This window comes from Grampus griseus (genome assembly GCF_964374135.1).
Source record: "Grampus griseus genome assembly, chromosome: 13".
Classification (NCBI taxonomy): Eukaryota; Metazoa; Chordata; class Mammalia; order Artiodactyla; family Delphinidae; genus Grampus; species Grampus griseus.
Window position 1 is genome coordinate 184,727 of NC_139007.1, and position 19,122 is coordinate 203,848.

General features: G+C 44.3%; 1 pseudogene across 1 annotated transcript in view; it reads left to right on the plus strand.

The window, feature by feature from the left end:
• The window catches only part of LOC309831826 (centrosomal protein of 78 kDa-like), a 72,808-nt pseudogene extending 63,896 nt beyond the window's left edge, over window positions 1-8,912 (plus strand). The window contains exons 15-16 of the transcript in view: window positions 8,209-8,352; window positions 8,614-8,912. The product of the transcript in view is annotated as a centrosomal protein of 78 kDa-like (transcript). The remainder of the gene's footprint in view (window positions 1-8,208; window positions 8,353-8,613) is intronic.
• Window positions 8,913-19,122: the final 10,210 nt, after the last annotated feature.

The window sequence follows — 19,122 nt, forward strand, 5'->3', positions numbered from 1 at the left end:
GGGAACCCTCCTACAACACTGTTGGTGAGAATGTAAGTTGGTGCAGCCACTGTGGAAAACAGTATGGAGGTTCCTCAGAAAACTAAAAATAGACCTACCATATGATCCAGCAATCCCACTCCTGGGCATATATCCAGACCAAACTATAATTCAAAAAGACACATTCACCCTGATCTTCACAGCAGCAATATTCACAATAGCCAAGACATGGAAACAACCTAAATGTCCATCAACAGATGAATGGATAAAGACGATGTGGTACATATATACAATGAAATACTACTCAGCCATAAAAAAAAGAATGAAATAATGCCATTTGCAGCAGCAACATGGATGCAGCTAGAGATTATCATACTAAGCAAAGTAAGTCAGAAAGAGAAAGACAAATACCATGATACCACTTATATGTGGAATCTAAAATATGACACAAATGAACCTATCTATGAAACAGAAACAGAATCAGAGACATAGAGAATAGACTGGTGGCTGCCAAGGGGAAAGCAGGTGGGAGAGGGATGAACTGGGAGTTTGGGATTAGCAGATGTAAACTGGTATATATAGATTGGCTAAACAACAAGGTCCTACTATATAGCACAGGGAACTATATTCAATATCCTGTGATAAACCATAATGGAAAAGAATATGAAAAAGAATGTATATACCTATGTATAACAGAGTCACTGTGCTGTACAGCAGCAATTAACACAACGCTGTAAACCAAGTATACGTCAATAAAAAATAAGTTAATTAAATTTTTAAAAAGATTAATTCCTTCAGAAGAACAAGTACTACACATTCACAAAAAAAGCACCCTTTGAAAGTTTAAATTTTTGAATTTCTTTGCCACTTCCTTAGTTTTGATCATCTTGGACAATATATTTTTAATATTGACTTTTAAAAAGAATTGTGTTTCAGTGTTTGCTATCCTTAGAGAGACAGAAACAGATAAGTACAACTAAATACTTATTTTTCAAAAGTCTCAAAAGTATAAGGGAAATGAAAGTAATTATATCTTCAAATGATTTTGGGGTATGTTTCTAATTTCATACTTCTGATGCGATTCAAGATTAAAACTGTATTAAGACATTTGAGACATGCTGCATTGGTATTAAATGAATTTAATTTTGTGAAAAGTGGTAGAAATATTTTCTTCAGCAAACATACCTGCAGATATAAAATCACAACCATAAATCTACAAAAAAGCAAGCTATTGAATGAAATCTGATTGGTTATTTCCCTGCAGTATGGATCTGCTAATAATTTAATTTACTACTTGCTAACAGAAGCCAAAATTTAAATATACATATATATGTGTGTGTATATTTATATATATTTATATACATATATGTGTGTATATTTATATATATTTATATACAAATATATGTACATATATATATCTTCAATTTTAAATCATTCATATATATGAACAAATATACATACACATATATAACAATTGTTCATATATATATATATATATAAACGATTTAAATTAAAGAAAGTACATCTGGTGGCCTATTTTTTCCCCCCGATTTCTAAAGAACACCATATTCTATTCTAGGCAGCGGAATGTCAATCCACCTTAAGGGTTGTTCAATGAGCATATCTGAGAAACCACTGGTTTAGCCAATGATGTACTTATTGAGGGAGGCCCTAGTGCCACTGTCAAGAGCTTATCCACAGGAGAGGTAAGAAGGTACTTGTTTGGTTTGTGAAAAGGAGTAGTGAGGAATGGCAGGTAGCTGCAGGCTGATGACACGTGATGTCCATATATATGTAGAACCAACACGCCCATAATTGCACCCATTTTCCATACCCAAATCCAAAGCCTTTATATCATTAATCCCAGGCAAAAATGGTAAGATTCATGTGTGTTACTATCCCACAGCTTCAAGATGCCTATAAACTCATATGAGTATGTCTTAGTTTTATCAGTGCAGGACAAACCAGGCTTCTATCACCAAGCCCCATTCCATAACAGGCAAACCAGTCCAAGACTTCTCTGAGTGCTGCAGGAGAGTCTATGGAAGGGGCGCTCACTCCACTGTGATGCCTAAAATGCCTTTGCACAGAGCAAACATTCAATACATGCTGAATGAATGAATGAGTGAACTGGTGTCATAAAACAGGCTTATTTCAGGGAAATTCCATTCAACAGGCTGGCATGCCTTCCTACCCATCTTAATTGTTAAGCTTGCAATCAGACAAAAATTTAATTATAAAACGTTACAGCTGAGGAAATTTTAGAAACTATCTACTCTCCAGAGGTATACAACTTTAATTTACTGGTAAAAATCACTAGGAGTGATTTAGGAGTCTATCAGACCTGAGTCCAAATTCCACATCTACCATATTTTCATGAGCAAATAACTACTTCTGAGGCTCTGTTCCATGTATGCATTATGGGATATCATAATAATACATACATTAATTGTATGACTATCAGGGGATGAAATGACACAATCCATTTGCCATGGTCGGCTAAGTAATTTGCACCAAGTAAGCACTCAAGACATTAGCCAATATTAATAGTGGAGAGATGAAAACAAAACTCTGGGACTGATGCCTACCCTAGTGGCCCCAGTGGTCGTAATGACTTTCTTCCATTCAGCCTGCTCTCTTCTCACTAAGACTAAGGAAGAGAAGATGAACAAATTAGGAATAACAATTTGAAAATGGTTTTATACTCCCTGAATGAATGGAATTATAATAAAATGATTCATGAGTTCTGCAGAAATATGATGAGACTTTAGAGCTTTATGTTAGTTCTCTACAAAACCAATTTATGGCCCTAAGATGTACCTTCCCACCCAGCCCCATCCTTACCAGGATCAAATATCATTGTAAATGGAAAAGTCAACAACACATAATCAACAAGCTAAGTTACAAGCCAGTGAAGTCTCAGAGCTTTGATAGAGAAAATTCAGATTTATCATTATATGTAAAAATAAGATGATATGAAGAACTCAATATAAAAAATATTACCTGGAGATCTATAATCTCTATAATAGTGCTATAAAAAGTAAACAGCTAGAAATCTATTTAGATGGTTTTCCTTATAAGAAAGCCCTTTCTGTATAACTTTTAATGTACTATTGATGAGAACAATTCAACGAAATTCAAATAAATATCTGCAGATGTCCTACAAGAAGAAAAGAACAGAGTTAGATGCGACAGGGGATAACTGGACTTCAGGATGAGTAAGACCCTATACTTGACCTCAATAAATTAACATGAAATACAGTGGATGAGTCATGTACAGAATGTCAGAATTCTAAAACGCCAAGCTAAGTACCAAAAGGAACATGTGGGGACTCTTAAGAAGGAAGTAAAATATTGGTTAGTTGATCATGAAAAGGCAGAAGGGAGAAGGCTCCCTTTGGCTGCTCTTTGAAGAGATCACTTCCTTTCCCCCCTGGTCCTGAGGCTAGGATGGCATGGGCAATAGAGGAATGTGGGGATTGAGAATCATTTCTACTCTCACCAGAGTGGCTGGAAGCAGATTTTCTTACCAGGATGTAGTAGTAGGCTAATATTTAAGGGTTCTTGAGGTCAGAGAGAAGGGTTTGAATACTCCGGCTCCATCTCTTGCTGTGGGTCAAGTTTCTTACCTTTCCAACACCTCAGCGTCTTTATCTGAAAATTGGGGATGATGATAATGTCTCCCACCTGAGTGTGAGAACTACATGATATAGTGCATACGCAGGGCTAAATTTGGTGCCTGGCACACAGAAAGTGCTCAGTACGGCCTGCGAGTGTAGTGACAATAAAGGCAAAGATGACGGGGGTAGTGCCGGTGTTGCTTCTGCCCCCAGAACAGGCTCTGACTGCGAGAGAGTTAAAGCACCTTTGGGTTCATGGGTTCATATATAAGCAACGGTTGATCAGTGTGAGCTGGTTGTCCAAATGATTATGTGCAATCTAAGAAAAAAATGGGCCTCAGATTTGCTCAGCTACTTAATAATATTAGCAGCGGTAGTAGTCAAAGAAGCTATATTTTATTAAGTGTTTATATGCCAAACAACGTGCTGAACGCTTTAAAAGGATTTACTCACTTATTACAGCGAGGCTATACGCTAGGTCCTGATAATGTTACTCGTCTCTTTCAGATGTTGACTGAGCCTCAGAGGGGTTACAAATGCACCTAAGATCCCGTTGTCAGTACATGACGGAAATGAGTTCAAATCCAGCCTGTCTGACTTGTTCTTAATCACTAAGGTATGAAATCAAGCATGTTGCCCTTTGCCTGATTCTCCTTCTGAGGCCTGAATATTTCACTTAGCGCTCGGAGTGCAGAAGAGAGAAAATTCTCTCTCCTTGACCCAACTTGGCATCAATATCCAACTCCCCTTCTCAAAATGGGTTGCTTCAACGAGCAGCAATGAATGCCGGGTCGTGGACCAGTCACCTTGATGACTAAGAGTCAGACACTAGGGAAAGAAAATGCTCTGTGACAAACCTACCCTTGTACAGAAACAAGACAGAAATGGGGGGACAGGGCAGAAGATAATGGAATAAGGAATAGGAAAAATAGCACCTGGCATCGTGATAGTAATAATAATAATAGTAGTAGTAGTAGTAGTAATAGTAATAATAATAGACTTTACTATGCTCTAGGCATTGTATTAAGTGCTTGGTGTAAGTGACTTCATTTTAACATTGAAAACAAGTCTATGAGGATGAAATATTATTAACATCATTTTATAGGCAGGAGTATTGAGGTTCAGGTAATCAGGTAAATTGCCCAAGCTCATATGGTTAGCAAGTGGAAAGCAGAGATTTGAACCAGCACCTACACTCCTAACCATTATGCTATAACCATTATGCTGAAGACATAAGAATTCCAATGGTCTTTCCCCATAACCCACTCCTACACTCCAGACTTAAATAGTCCAAGATCAAGAGAGAGCAAGCTTGGAGTTGCCACTCTTCAGTGAGTGTCAATCATTTCAAAACAGTGTATTTGCTAACAAGATGCAGTTCCTGTGATAATCTTCTCAACCAGGTATCAAGAAACAGGAAGCAAAGATTCAAGTAACAGTATGTTCCTACTTACGAGGAAGGTGGGACAGCACAGTTGACACTGGGCTTAACTGTTCTGGAAAACGTGGTCCCAGTAGGCATACACGCTGGTACATTTTCCCCACCTACCAAATACAAAAGCAGTATTTCATTTCCATGTTGCTCTTCAAGTTCCACCTCATTCGTGCCTGTCATTCATCCTCTGGCCTCTTCCTGTCTCCATTTCTGTACAGAAAGGTGCCGAGCCTCTGCTCTCGGATACGAACAGGGTGTGTTAGGAGAGGGAGCCATGGTACCTCGATGTCTTTTTTTTTCCATCTTAATTCTATTATGCCAACTCCACTGAACTTAGTTAGAGTGAATACAGAATTACACAATTACCCTCTGTTCTATTCTTCAGATGTTATATTTTGATAAAATTTACGATATGCTGCTCTCCCCTTGAACATCAGATGAACACTAGAAATGGATGTGTGTTGACATAAAATCTGTTATAATTACAATTAAAGTATAGCTTACATAATGATAGTGTTAACATAAAATTATAGATGTGTAGAGACAACGTGGTCATGCATTTTTTAGTATAAGTACATGCTTAGACCAATATCTGTTAGTGGAATGAAGATGCAAGAGAATTTTGGTTAAGCCACAAAGGCTGTTTAAAGACTTGCAGATAGCTAAGGGGAACTCAAAGACCAGTAAGATAATATTTCCCCTGCCATGTTTTCAATTGCAAAGTGAAGGGAAGATGTGAAAGTAAGTACCCCTATGGAAATTACAAGACAAGTACATTTTTTTCCTTGAATACCTGGGTAAATGCTTAAATTCTAATGTATATCAGTGATGCAAATTTTCAACTGAGTTTGATAAATCATAAAATAATAATTATACATATATGTATATAAAACTGCATGGAACTAGACAGTTCAGAATTACTTCTAATTAAAGAGGTACCCTATAACAACTAACTTAAACCTTACAAAATATGGTTCCAAGTACCCTATCAGAGTGAAAAGTAGGAGATCGAAAGGTTTATTGTAAATGTTTGTAGTCATGGTGTCTTAACTAAAACTACTGTGTCACAAATACTATTAAAATAATTGTGACGTTTTATTCACTTTTACTGCAAACAACAAAAGAAACTATAGGTATTTTTTTGTTTCAGGTAATTATTTTAGCTAACAGTTATTAAATGTTTTGAGAAGACAGAGTGCTAATTGCATTACTTCATTTTATCTTTAAAATAGCGCTTCCATGTAATTATTCTTAATATCTCCATTGTATTAAAGTGTATCTCTAGTTTAGATCTTTCTTCAGAACTGCAGACTTGTGTATCCAACTGTGTACTCAGCATCTCTACTTGGACGTCACGAAAACATCTCAAATCTTATACCTCCAAAACTGGTCTTTAATCCCCCAAACATGCTCTACCCCAAACTTTTTCCATCTTAGGTGACAGTAACCACACCTTTCCAGTTCCCCAGGCCCTAAATCTCGAATTCACCCTTGACCCCCTCTTCCTTTCCATTCTTGCATTCAATCTACCATGAAATGCTGTCACAACCTTCCCAATGTGCCACTTCTGAGAATTACCAGCCGCTAGCAGCCTGGTGCAGGACACCAACATAGACCTTGAGGATCCTGTAGTCACCTCCCGAGATTCTCCCTGACTCCACTCTCTCCCCACATCCTCAAGACCACAGATAGAGTTATGCTTTTCAAACAAGAGACAGTTCATGCCACACCTCGGCTGAAATCCTGCCCCTGGCTGCCTACATTTGGAGTAAAAGACACAATGCATGGGATGGCCTCCCAGGACTTACCCAATCCATCCCATCACATATCCGACCTACAGCCCTCCTGCTGTCTCTTCCTCCCCACTGACTAAGTCAGCCAGGGTGGCCTCCTTGATATTCCTCCAAGCTGCCTGGCACATTTCTGCCTTAGAGTTTTGGGACTGGTTATGCTTGCTCCCAGGGAGTGGTCTCCCCCTCATACATTCTGACAACTCCCTCACTTCAAGTCTTTGCTCAAATGTCAACTTATAAAATCCACCCTGACTACCCTATTTAAAATCAGAACCTACCTGTACACTCCTCCAGCACTCCCAACCCAAGCCTCTTCAGTCAGCTTCACATCCTTTTCCTTATCCCGTAGCGCCCATCAACCTGTGACAAAGCATAGAATTTATTTATAACATCCGTTTCCACACGAGAGTGTAAGGAGGGAGAAAGCATGCAAGAAGGAGCACGCAGGCAAACGCTCTTGTCTAATTTATTCATTGATACGTCCAAGCATAGAGAACAGGAAGATGCTTGATAAATAGTCCTGAAAAAGATACAGATGAGGAAACTAGTAGTGAAGATCAGAAAGTTTAAGCAACTTCCTCAAGGTTCTAGAGCTAGAAGAGGGTCACAGTAGAATTCACACTTGGGGATGTCTAACTTCAAACCTCTTAGCCTCTCTGCTATCTTTTTTTTTTTTTTCTTTGCGGTACGCGGGCCTCTCACTGTTGCGGCCTCTCCCGTTGCGGAGCACAGGCTCCGGACGCGCAGGCTCAGCAGCCATGGCTCACAGGCCCAGCCACTCCGCAGCATGTGGGATCTTCCCGGATCGGGTCACGCACCCGTGTCCCCTGCATCGGCAGGCGGACTCTCAACCACTGCACCACCAGGGAAGCCCCTCTCTGCTATCTTAAGTCCATGCAATTCAGGATTTGTTTTAATCAGTGCCATGGAAATTCTCACTCCACTGAACAGGATCAGCAGTAAGCTGACCCAGGAGGTCATTTTTCCCACAACAGTCTTTATATATATGACTAAGGAACACACTGGTAAAAGAATATGGGAGAAAGTCTGAGTATGACAAGTCAGCTAGACTGATATTAACTAAAAAAGCTGTGTGAAAATATCCTTAAAAAGTTGCCCCCAACTCACTCAAAGTCCAAAGTTGGAGCTGGAAATACAATGTCATGGAGTTTGGATAAGAACAGGTTTTCTCCAAGCTGAACTATGGCACAGAGATTAGAGACTTCTAGAAACTATACTTTTTCAATGAAAAAACATCACATGAGAAAAATGAGGCCTAGAAAAATTAAATGACTTAAGCTAATTAATGGCAGGACTGAGACTAGAGTATACTTTGTGTAATTGGCTATGGTCTTTTTTGTTGTTGTTGTTATCACTTCAGAACGAGACAAACTTAAAGAAAGGAAACACAACCAAAACTCAGTGGCTGGAAAAGAGATGGATGTGAACGCCCACTTGTTTCTTACGTATAAAGTTACCCCTCGCAGTGTTTTGGAGGAGAAAACGCTGGCTCTTCCCAACGTTGGTAACATACACAAAGATTCCAAAGACAAGACAAGTGCTTTGCAAACAAAGTAACTAGAACCAGCTCAGGCTTCCCCGCGCCGGGTCCTACGTTCCACGGTCAGAACCACCAACTGTATCCCCCCGGGTAACAAGGTGATTCAGAAAACCTGGCGCCTTCAGAGAAGCGAGAAAACTTAGCCGGGAAGAGAGTCAGGAGGAAACTTGCTCAGATTCTTGCTGGGGTCTGAAACGATCCCAAGAGAGTCCTTAAACCCCTCAGGTTTCCACAATCAAGCACCCTCGCCTCCAACCTGGGCCACCCCAGATCTATCAGACGACAGAAGTCCGCGGACGCACGGAGAGCTGACCACCCCACGAGAGGGACCTACGCGCGGCCGCGCCCACTCACCCGCCGCTCCCCGGGAGACGGGAGACCAGCCCGGGGTCCAAGTCCTGGGCGTGGCAGACTCGCCCCTCTCCGGGCCCGGCTCCAGCTCACCTCGGCGCGGCCCGCCTGGGCGCCGCCATCTTGACCACAAAGGGGGCCTCGCGCCGGAGGCCCCTGAGCGGGCGCCCTGAGCGGAGCCGGAGCGCCGGGGAGCCTCAGGTCGGCGCCCTACGTCCCCCGCACGCTCGCTCCCTGTCCACGCGCGACGAGAGTCCCGCACGCAGCGCCCGACCCAGGCTTACGCGGAACCGGCGCCCCGCGCAGCCCGCACCGCGGCTCAGGCAGCGCCGAGGGCGGCCCGGGCGGAAGAGCGGGCGCGGGGCACGCGCTCGGTAACCTGGCAACGCGGAGCAACCCGGCGTCTCCGGCGAACCCCAGCCCTCCACCGCGAGGAAGCACGGACCCCCGCACCCGCCGCCCAGCCCGCGCCGCCCCTCGGTCGCTCCGCCCGCCGCTGCCCGCTGGCTATGGTCTTTTAAATCCATGATACAACGTCTATATGTAACAAATCTGTTAAACCCTAAATGTTTATGATAATTCAAGTAATCCATTATCTGAATTACTCTTGAAGATAAAACATCCAAAGACTTCTTAATTGTATGGGTATACATACATAAAATACACGTGGAGGTAACTTCAAATGTAGAATGTGCCTGTCTCTATTCCTTCCCTCTCCGCTCTTTTAAAAAATGCCCCTTTAAAAATTGCCCACTCACCATCTGTTAGGTAAATTTGCTGAAACACAGTAAATGTGGAGACAGAAATTGTTATAGAGACTATTCCAAATGGCACTGACACCTGTATTTATGAAATTTTTAAAAGGGTAAGTTAGAGTTGTTTTTTTTAAAAAAAAAAAAATCCCACTATAGTAACACCACATCATCCTAGGTGCCCAGTTCTATCCAATTACATAAGATGGAGAAAGAGAGAGAGATAGAAACAGAGAGAGAGAGAAAGGAGAAAGAGAAAGAAAAAAGGAAGAAAACCAAGTACTTATGTATAAAATGTTGCTCCCAAAGTTTGAGATTATACTCAAGCATCAATGAACAGAAGGAAAACACTTACAAATTTACAAATGTATTTAATTTATGGTATGAGGGACACAGGTTTAGATTTGCAACACGCTCCCACAAGGGTCAAATTGACCACTTTTTTCTATCTAGTTGCTCTTGAGAGAACAAAACAATTGAAACAGATGCCATTCAATTCCAAGTCTATAGCTTAGACCATGTCACTGCACATGAAATATTGTTCATTCAAAGTCAGCACATAGCAAGAGTAATTTATACTCTCAGAGTGTTTGCTCTCAAGTCAATAGCAGAGAAGCCTTGAATAAAAACGTTCCCATTACTTTCCATTGTAATATATCTTACTTATAGCCCATGAAACAGTGGTCAGAGGAGATTTATTCTTTGGACACCATATTATATAATCTCTCCACTTTAAGCCATGCCCCACTCGGCGATTATTTTTTAAATATGTTACTCGTAGTCAATATTAATTTACATTTAATCTTTCTTAGCATTAGGAGAGTATTATTTTGTACAGGCTCAGAAAAAAATCTCCCGAAATTCCTCCCTGATGCTCCCTTCAGGCTGAAAATGCATTGCAGGGTGGCTGCAGTGACTTAATTCTAGTTGGCAGAGCCCTGGCCACACACTAATTTCATTAGCCTCAAACTCCTGGATTTGAAAGATCCACTGAATATGATTCATGTCCTGTGACATGTCACTTACTAACCAACTCAGTGTGCATACAGAGGAGAGAAAGGACTTGCTCAGCTCTGGCCCACCGGCAGGCAGATGAGAATTCCCAGTCAGAGACACTGTTTACATCTGAGTGGTCATTCTTGCCCGGGTCCTCATTTGCAGGAAGGAACTTCAATCCAGGCTTTGCTGGCAGCTGCAGCATTTGTTACATCCATTACTAGCTCCTTGTTCCTTCCTGCCCCCCAGTGCTTAGCATCCCCCATTTCAGTCACTAAGTCTTCCTTCCCCCAGCCTAGAAGCTTACCTCACCATAAATTTTTATCTCAAATGATAGGTTTGGCACATTCCCCACAGCAACCCACAGGGACTGGGGAAAAGAAAACTCAAATCTCCGGAGAGCTAAGAATTCAACCATTTAGAGGAGTTTCTTTTATACAGGACAGTCTTCATTGAGCTGAACCCTGCAATCCCAGAGAAGATTCACCTACCCGTTCTTTTCCTCTTTCCCTAAAGTGACTGTGTCTTTGAACAATAGGTCTGTGTTCCACTATTCTCTCTATTCATTTTGCAGGTTTACAGAGGCTGGGAAACTGGGGACTGGACTTACATGCCAGGAGCTTCTAAGATCACATGCAAAAATAAGGATACTGGAAGAGATTGTTGGAAATCTATCTCTGTATATTTGAACATGGGCAGTGGTTAACCAGGGTGCTCACACCAAGCTTATATCCAGCTTGCAGCACAAGCTACAAGTTGGTGCATCCCTCCTACTACCAGCCTCTTCTCAATAAATGCAGGTGAAAACTGGGGGCTCTTTTCCCTCAGCTGTTCAATCCAACATGAATAGCTGCAATTTGCAAATTAGAGGAAAATGACAGTGTTTTTTCTGAATGGTTTTGGTCCCAACGCACACTGCTAATGCTGGCATTCAGTTCCTTTCCTTCCCAGCCCAGGGAACGGGGGAACTAAGCATAAGGCAAGCGTTCTCTTTTCTTGCAAGTGCCTCAGATCCACACACCAGAGAAGGAATCAGCTCCCCCTGGAATCTTTTTCAGCAAACACAATCCTTCAGCCTAGTCTGCAAGCTCTCTCTTGACTTTAAGATTTCACTCTTTTTTCAACAGGCAGGCCCATCTGCAGTACTGCCCAAGCTCCAAATGAAGGCACCAAAATAATTTTTAAAATGTCAAACAGCAAATGTGCCTTCAACCCCCAGAGCTCCAGTAAAAATACTGTGAGTTGCCCCTGTGGTTCTCAGGTGACCTCTGGCCTCATCCTCCCTGCAGCGCTGCCTCCTCAGGTTCTCTAGTTTAAGCTCAGAGGTAAAGGAAGTGCTTCTGGGTTTTGCTTACAACAACCCAGGCTCTTCCTGAAAGCATTACCTCAAAGTGAAGGCTGCCCAGAAGCACTTTTGGCCTTGCAAACATCTAGAGGTGGCATACTCAACAGGTGCTAGGGATGCTCAGAGGCTCAGAGGGGCCATACCAGGCTGCACCCTTAGACAGGCACCCCTCCTTCTGGCACAAACACAAACTTCATACCCCTGGGTGCTGATGTAGTGACAGCTTGAATCTCACAAGGAGTCCCCTCCAGAAACCCAACATGCTTCAGGAAAGGCACTTGAGAGGGAGCCAACTTTTTAGCTACAGGGAGCATAAGGGTCAGCCAGAACATCTGGAGAAGGGACTAACTGAGCTTGGGTCCTACCAGGCAGGGAGAGAGCTGTGCATTAGGAAAGGATCACTTCAAGACAGAGATGAACAAAAAACTTGGAGATAGGGGTAGAGAAGGAAAAGAGAGGCAGAAATTGAAAGGGAGAACATAAAAACAGAGAGACAAAAAAAAAAAAAAGCAGGGAGAAAGAGACACAACGAGAGAGACACACAGGAAGAAAGACAGAGAAACAAGAGAACCCATAATCACGCAGACCCTGAAACTCAATTTCTTCATCCAGAAGCCATCCATCTATACCCAGGGCGGCACAGGAGCCGTGGGGCCGAGGCTGCGGGAGCAGGCGGTGAGAGAGCACTGCAGCACCGCCCACCGCTCAGCGGGTCCGATCCGCCGTCCTCGCATCTTCCGCCGTTGCCCGCCTGCACCCGGAGCTAGAGGACCGCCCGGCCTTGCTCAGCGCACCCTATTGCCTCCCTCCAGGCGCCTTCTTGTCTGGCTCTGAGAATCGTCCTCAAAACCCAGGACTGGGGCTGGGGGCTGCGTTAGGGAGGTCGTGGGAAAGGATGGGCACCGGGTGGGTGCAGAAAAAGCGACTGTGTTTCGCAGTTAGCATGAGCTCACCTCCGGGCTCTGAGCTGGCAGGAGTAGAAAGCGGATCGCCCGGCTCCTGCCAGTGGCCGGATCGCAAAGGCAGTTTAGACGGTGTAAACAACTGCCCAGAGCAAATCACCTGGGGGCACGTCTGCGGGTGGCTTCTCCCCGCTTGAGGACAGTCCCCACGCCTTCCGCCCCATACCCTCGCAGAGACAGGTTACAGGTCGGGAAATCCAACCCAAGCGAAATGGGCAATTCACGTCCAAATGTAGGTGAAGACCTAGCCTTCGGTTTAAGAACTGCCTCCCTAAGCTCTTCTCGAAATTTTCCAAGGGAGCTGCAGCTTGTCGGGCGGCTTGGGGCAGGGAAGCTGGAGAGTTGAGAAATGCCTAGTTTCTAGGCGTCTTCTCATCTTTCATATTCCTTGCGCCTAAGTGGCTCTCACAGGAGTCCGGCACTTTTACAAGCCTGTTTTGGAACCATATTTCACTCTAATGCAAACCCATTTAAATCATCGTCTTGTTTTTCGGAGACTGTTTCTTGTCAATGGGGCCATAAATCCAGAATGTCAAGCCGGATGGAGTGGAGCGCGGACAGGGGAGAGATGGAAGGGAAATGAATCAAGCAGGGAAAATACCTCCTCGGGTGAGGTGGGAGGGATTCGGCAGGATCTCCAGGGTGGAAATGAGCGAAGGCTGACCAGACCCCGCACCCCTGGAGTCCAAGCCAGCCTTCAGGATAAAGAGCGCGGGGAGCTACGGCGCGCTCTGCTCCGGAGGGAGCGCCCCCCTACCTGGAAAAGCCTCAGGATGTTGGCTACCATGATGGAGACCGAACTCCCCGAAGCCCCAATCACTCCAACTACTTTCTCGGGCTTGACGAAAACCGGAGGCTCGCCGTTGGTGCAGCGCACTTCGGAGGTGTCCTTCTGGATGAGCGCCTGGACGAAAGTGAGCGACTGTTCGAGCGCATAAGTGTCCCTGGAATAAGTGTCCAGGATGCGCGCTCCCAGCGTCACGTTGGGCAGCAGGTTGGGATCGCTGTTGATCTGGTCCAGGGCGTAGAGTATCGCTTCCAGCCTGTGGATCCCGTTCTCCCTCTTGATGTCGCCGCAGGGCACTCCGCTGGGACCCTTCGCTTGCACCGGGAACAGCTCCCCGAGGGTGACGTCCCCCTCGATCCGAATGGAGTACGGGGCGTACATCTCCTGGCCGCGCGCCGCCACCGCCAGCGCGCACAGAAGCCCCTCCAGCACGCAGCAGGGAAACTTCATCAAAGTCAGGGCGCGGAGCAGCTTCCCCAGTTGGACCATGCTGCTCCCGCGGCTGCGGTGGTGGCGGCGGCACTCGAGGGGACGGTGGCGGGCTCGCCGGAGTCCTGGCCCCTTGGGGTGAGCTCCTCCGGGGAAGCCCAGGGTCTCCTGCGGGCGAGGAGGGTAGGGGCGCCCGGGGAAGGGCAGCCGGCGAGTGTGGGGGCTCCCGCGGCGCCTGCCAGCTTGGGGCGCCGTGCGCTCTCGGGTTCCCCGGCCAGCGCGCCGCGCTCGAGCTCGCGCTCGGTGGCTAGCAGCTCGAGCTCTCCAACAGCCCAGCACTGGGGAGAGAGCGAGGATGCCTATCGCATTAAATGCGCGTTCGGCTCCCTCTCCTCCTCCGCCCACTCCCTCCCACCCTCGCTCGCTCTCAGGCTCTCCCCACCCTTCCCAGCGCCCACCCTCCCCACGGTTTTGTATCATCACGCAGGGAGGGGCTGCGTGCTGAGGTAAGGGGGGAGGGAATGGGTGGGCGGCTGCGGGGGGGGAGTACCTCCGATTGGGAGTTTCGAGGTCCCCAGGGAATCGGGATTGCAGGTCGCAGGCGAAGGCTGAGCTCCTGCTTCGGTCTCACTGTAGAAGCCGCTCGCTCGCCCGCCTGCACCCACACGCACATTCTAGGCACAGGGTGGCATCAGCCCCGGACAGGGCGGTTCTAGCTGGGGCTGACTGCTTCCAACCCTGAGGTCCGGAGCCGGGGCTGTCAGCGCCCGGAGAATGCGAGGTAGTCGAAGGTGATGCCGCCAAGCGTGAAGGGTAGTAGGGAGACCCCAGTCTCTACTGCTAATTCGTCTGTGCCAGTTTTTCCTAAGAAAAACACACATACACACAGGAGCCTGATTTATGACCTAAAGAACCTTTACGCAGAGACTTCTCCGGGGCCAGGCACTGGGCTAGCCTGTAGGGAAAGACGCCAACAAGAAATGCTGGGAATGGAAATGCATCTTTGGTCTTCAGGGGTTACTGTGGCCGGAGCCGGATGAAGTAACCCTGGTCTCCAGTAAATCTGTGGCGGAATCGGTCCTTTTCTTCCTTTCATCGCGAGAGATGGAACAACTGAGAACTCTGCAGAGCGCACTTTCTTCTCTGGCGCTGACAGGCTCCCTCCTACCCATTTCCAGAGATGCTTTTGGGCTGATGTCAGGTTTCCTCAGGCAGGAAATAGCAAGAAAGAGGTGACAGTAGGAGGAGCAGACAGAAATCTCCTCATCGATCCAGTGATCCATTCTTTTTTTTTTTTTTTTTTTCTGGCTGAAGATTTGGGGGGTTTGGGGAGTGGAATCAGGATGCCAGAGCAGGTTGTAGTGCAGTTAGGAAGCTGTTTATCAAAGGTGTCCCCTCCTGCAGGTCCAGCCCAAACTTGGCCCATTAAAGCAACAAGTGGCCCTAGTTCCTACACAAGGAAGGGCAATGTATCTGCCCTTGGTGCCCACGTGTACTGCTTATGGTGGTCTCTACTCTTGCTGAGCCTTTCTGTTGGAGTGCAGCGAAACTGTCTTATACAGAATTGAGGGCGCAGAGAAAACCAAAACAAGACTATACTTTCTGTTGTAATGTTAGTGTACTAAAGAAAAATGTCCTTGCACATAAACAAAACAACACACACACGCACCTAAAAAGTCAGAAGTTGGGAAGTTGGTTGTCTCTTCCACCAACCACCTGTCTGACCTTGGCACTTCTGTTCCTGTGCCTGAGTTTTACTTTGCCCATCTGTAAAATGATGACATTGAATTGAATGTTTTACAGGTTAACTTTTAACTTTCAAATCCTCTGTTGAAATAGGCCATGCACCTTTGGCCATGGTGTTCTTTTTAGACCAATATCCTTTGTTGCTTTATGTGTAGGGCACCCGTTTTTTGATAGCCAAACAACACTTCAAACATTTCCTGGTACAGAGGATTTTTTTTTTCTTGTTGACCACCCATTTATCTTCCTTCTAGGGAGAGTCCAGTCCATCATTTTCTTTTCAGACATGCCCCTCCTCCAGGTTTCAATACTTAAGGTTTGAGGAGGAAAAAACCTTCTGGCTACAGTGTTCAAGGAAGGGAATAGAGGCTAACAAGAGTTATGCAGGGCTAATCCCTGGACTTCTGCTGGAGTAACGAGGTTGATGACATAGGGTTACCACTGTCCAATAGACAATCCATGCCGGAGTTAAAAGAAAAAGGAGCCTCCTTCCTCTAAATGCTTTATGTATATCTTTTGGACAATGTTACACTATTTGATTTTGTAAAAACATACCATTTTACTGCCATCTTCAAGAAAAGTGATGTAAAAACTACGCGAAGCTACCCCTGTATACAATGTGATCATCAATCACTCATAGATGTGATGCCCTGCTATATAAGTGCACACCTTGTGCAACCTTATGCTGTGATGCGCCCGCCCCTTCCAGCCAGCCCTGGAGCTGCGAGCGCATAAGCCCGCAGCTGTGCCAGAAGCTCCCACATAAACAGGGAAATATTTGAATCCCATAATGAGAGATACCAGAGAGGAGAAAAGGCAGAGAGAAGAAGGGGTGGGGAAGAGAGAAAGGGACCTGGTTAAAACATGTGAACTCCTGGATCCACATGTGCCTGAAAGATTGCCTCTTTTTTTTCAATTATAAAGTATTTTATTTCTGTTGTTTGAAGTCAAAATATCCTCTTGTAACTCACCTATTCTACTATTCAATACATTGGATCAAAAAGGCTGGAACAAATGAAATAGATATCCTGTTAAGGCAGCATTAGCTAATTTGGAAAGGGGGAAAGAAGCAAAGCAATAGAAAGGCATCCTTGGGAACACAAATACTGTGATCCTAGTATTTAGGCATCAGTACCTCAGGCTATATTTGATAGCGACTGTATCCTTATTTAGTTTTTAATTTAAGGCTATTTAGTAGGCACTTGGTGCCAAAAAATATATTTGAAGAGCTGTGTTACAAGTAATAACACTTGAGTTTTCACCTGCCCATGTGAAGATCTATGTTCTCCTCTTCCATTTCCAGGTCACAGCTTGCAATTGCTCAACAAATAGTTCTTGGCTGACTGTTGAATGTTGCCTTATTCTGTGTTCTCTCTTTGCTCTACTCATTCTCCCCAAACATCTGGCAGCAATCATTATCTTCTTTTTGTTGCAGTCATCTGTGTGCATGTTTTATTTCCCTTGCTAAGCTGGAAGATCCTTGAGGGTAAGGGGCTAGGTATTATAAGGGGTAGGTATTATTTATCTTTTTACCTCGGACAATGTTCAGAATGGTGTTTTGTACCTAAGAAGCACTCACGTGTTGAATGAATCAGAATTGGTTTGCCATTCCCCACTGCCTTTATCTCACAATAACAGAAACATAAAGTGGGCAGAGCAGAAACGACAGCAAATAAATTGTCCTCTTAGTCACAGAATGCAGTTTCTAGAACTTAAAGAAGAATTAGTAGATTTTGAAATAATTTTGTTTTACAAAAATTTCATAAGATTGAAATACTCTAACCTTAAAGCTCTTGATCAACTCTAAAGGAGGGCTTTAATTGGCTCTTCCTGAGTCAAGTGTTTATTCCTGGGCCGATAACTGGGGCCATTGTCATAATAGAAAGTGTGATTTGTTACCAGAGAAAGAGGAAAGTGACGCTGGGCTTGCAAGATATTTATATCTTCAGCCAGAGTGCATAGGATCTGGAACTTAATTGATGACACAGTATTTGTTTGAGATTATATGAATGAAAAATCTTTGTGTAAGAGTGATTAATCTAAAACTTGGCCAGTCATTGTCCTAGTGTCATATTAAATTGCAGGAGAATCTAGTTTTAGGCACAAAGATCATAAATATAAAATGTGTTCCCAGGCTTGGTTCTGTGTAGTCAGTAATCTATACTCACCCAGTCATTAATAAAAATGAAAGTTAAGGAATCAGTCCTAACTTATATGCTTAGCATTGTATTTTGTTAACAATCTCAGTTTTATTTTCTTTGTTCTCTCCTGTCCATCATCTTCTGCAGAATATAATGTCCCCACTTTCAATTCCCTGTCTATTTAAATCCAATTTGTAATTTATAAAGTTGTCCTCCTTAAGGGCTGTTGCTTCTGCCAGAATAATGTACTCTGGCCATTATTATACTCTTCCATCTTTCATGTAGGTCTCCATCCATAGGTTTTGCTTTAATAGCTTTTTTTTTTTTTGGCAGTACGCGGGCTTCTCACTGTTGTGGCCTCTCCCGACGCGGAGCACAGGCTCCGGACACGCAGGCTCAGCGGCCATAGCTCACAGGCCCAGCCGCTCTGCGGCATGTGGCATCTTCCCGGACCAGGGCACGAACCCGTGTCCCCTGCATCGGCAGGCGGACTCTCAACCACTGTGCCACCAGGGAAGCCCGAAGAAATCAAAATCTTTACAGACAAGCAAAAGCTACAAGAATTCAGCACCAGCAAACCAGCTTTATAACAAATGCTAAAGGAACTTCTCTAAGTGGGAGACACAAGAGAAGAAAAACACCCACAAAAACAAACCCAAATTATTTAAGAAAATCGTAATAGTAACATACATATCAATAACCACCTTGAATGAAAATGGATTAAGTGCCACAAACAAAAGACACACACTGGCTGAATGGATACAAAAACAAGATCCTTATATATGCTGTCTACAAGAAACCCATATTGGACATAGGGACACATACAGACTGAAAGTGAGGGGATGGAAAAGGATATTCCATGCAAATGAAAATCACAAGAAAGATGGAATAGCAATACTCATATTAGAAAAAATAGACTTTGAAATAAAGACTGTTACAAGACATAAGGAAGGACACTATATAATGATGACGGGATCAATCCAAGAAGAAAACATAACAATTATAAGTACTTATGTACCCAACATAGGAGCACCTCAATACATAAGGCAAATGCTGACAGCCAAAGAACAGGGAAAATACAGTAACACAATAATAGTGGGGGACTTTAACACCCCACTTACACCAACAGACAGATCATACAGACAGAAAATAAATAAGGAAACACAAGCTTTTAAATAACACAATAGACCAGAGAGACTTAACTGATATTTTTAGGACATTCCACCCG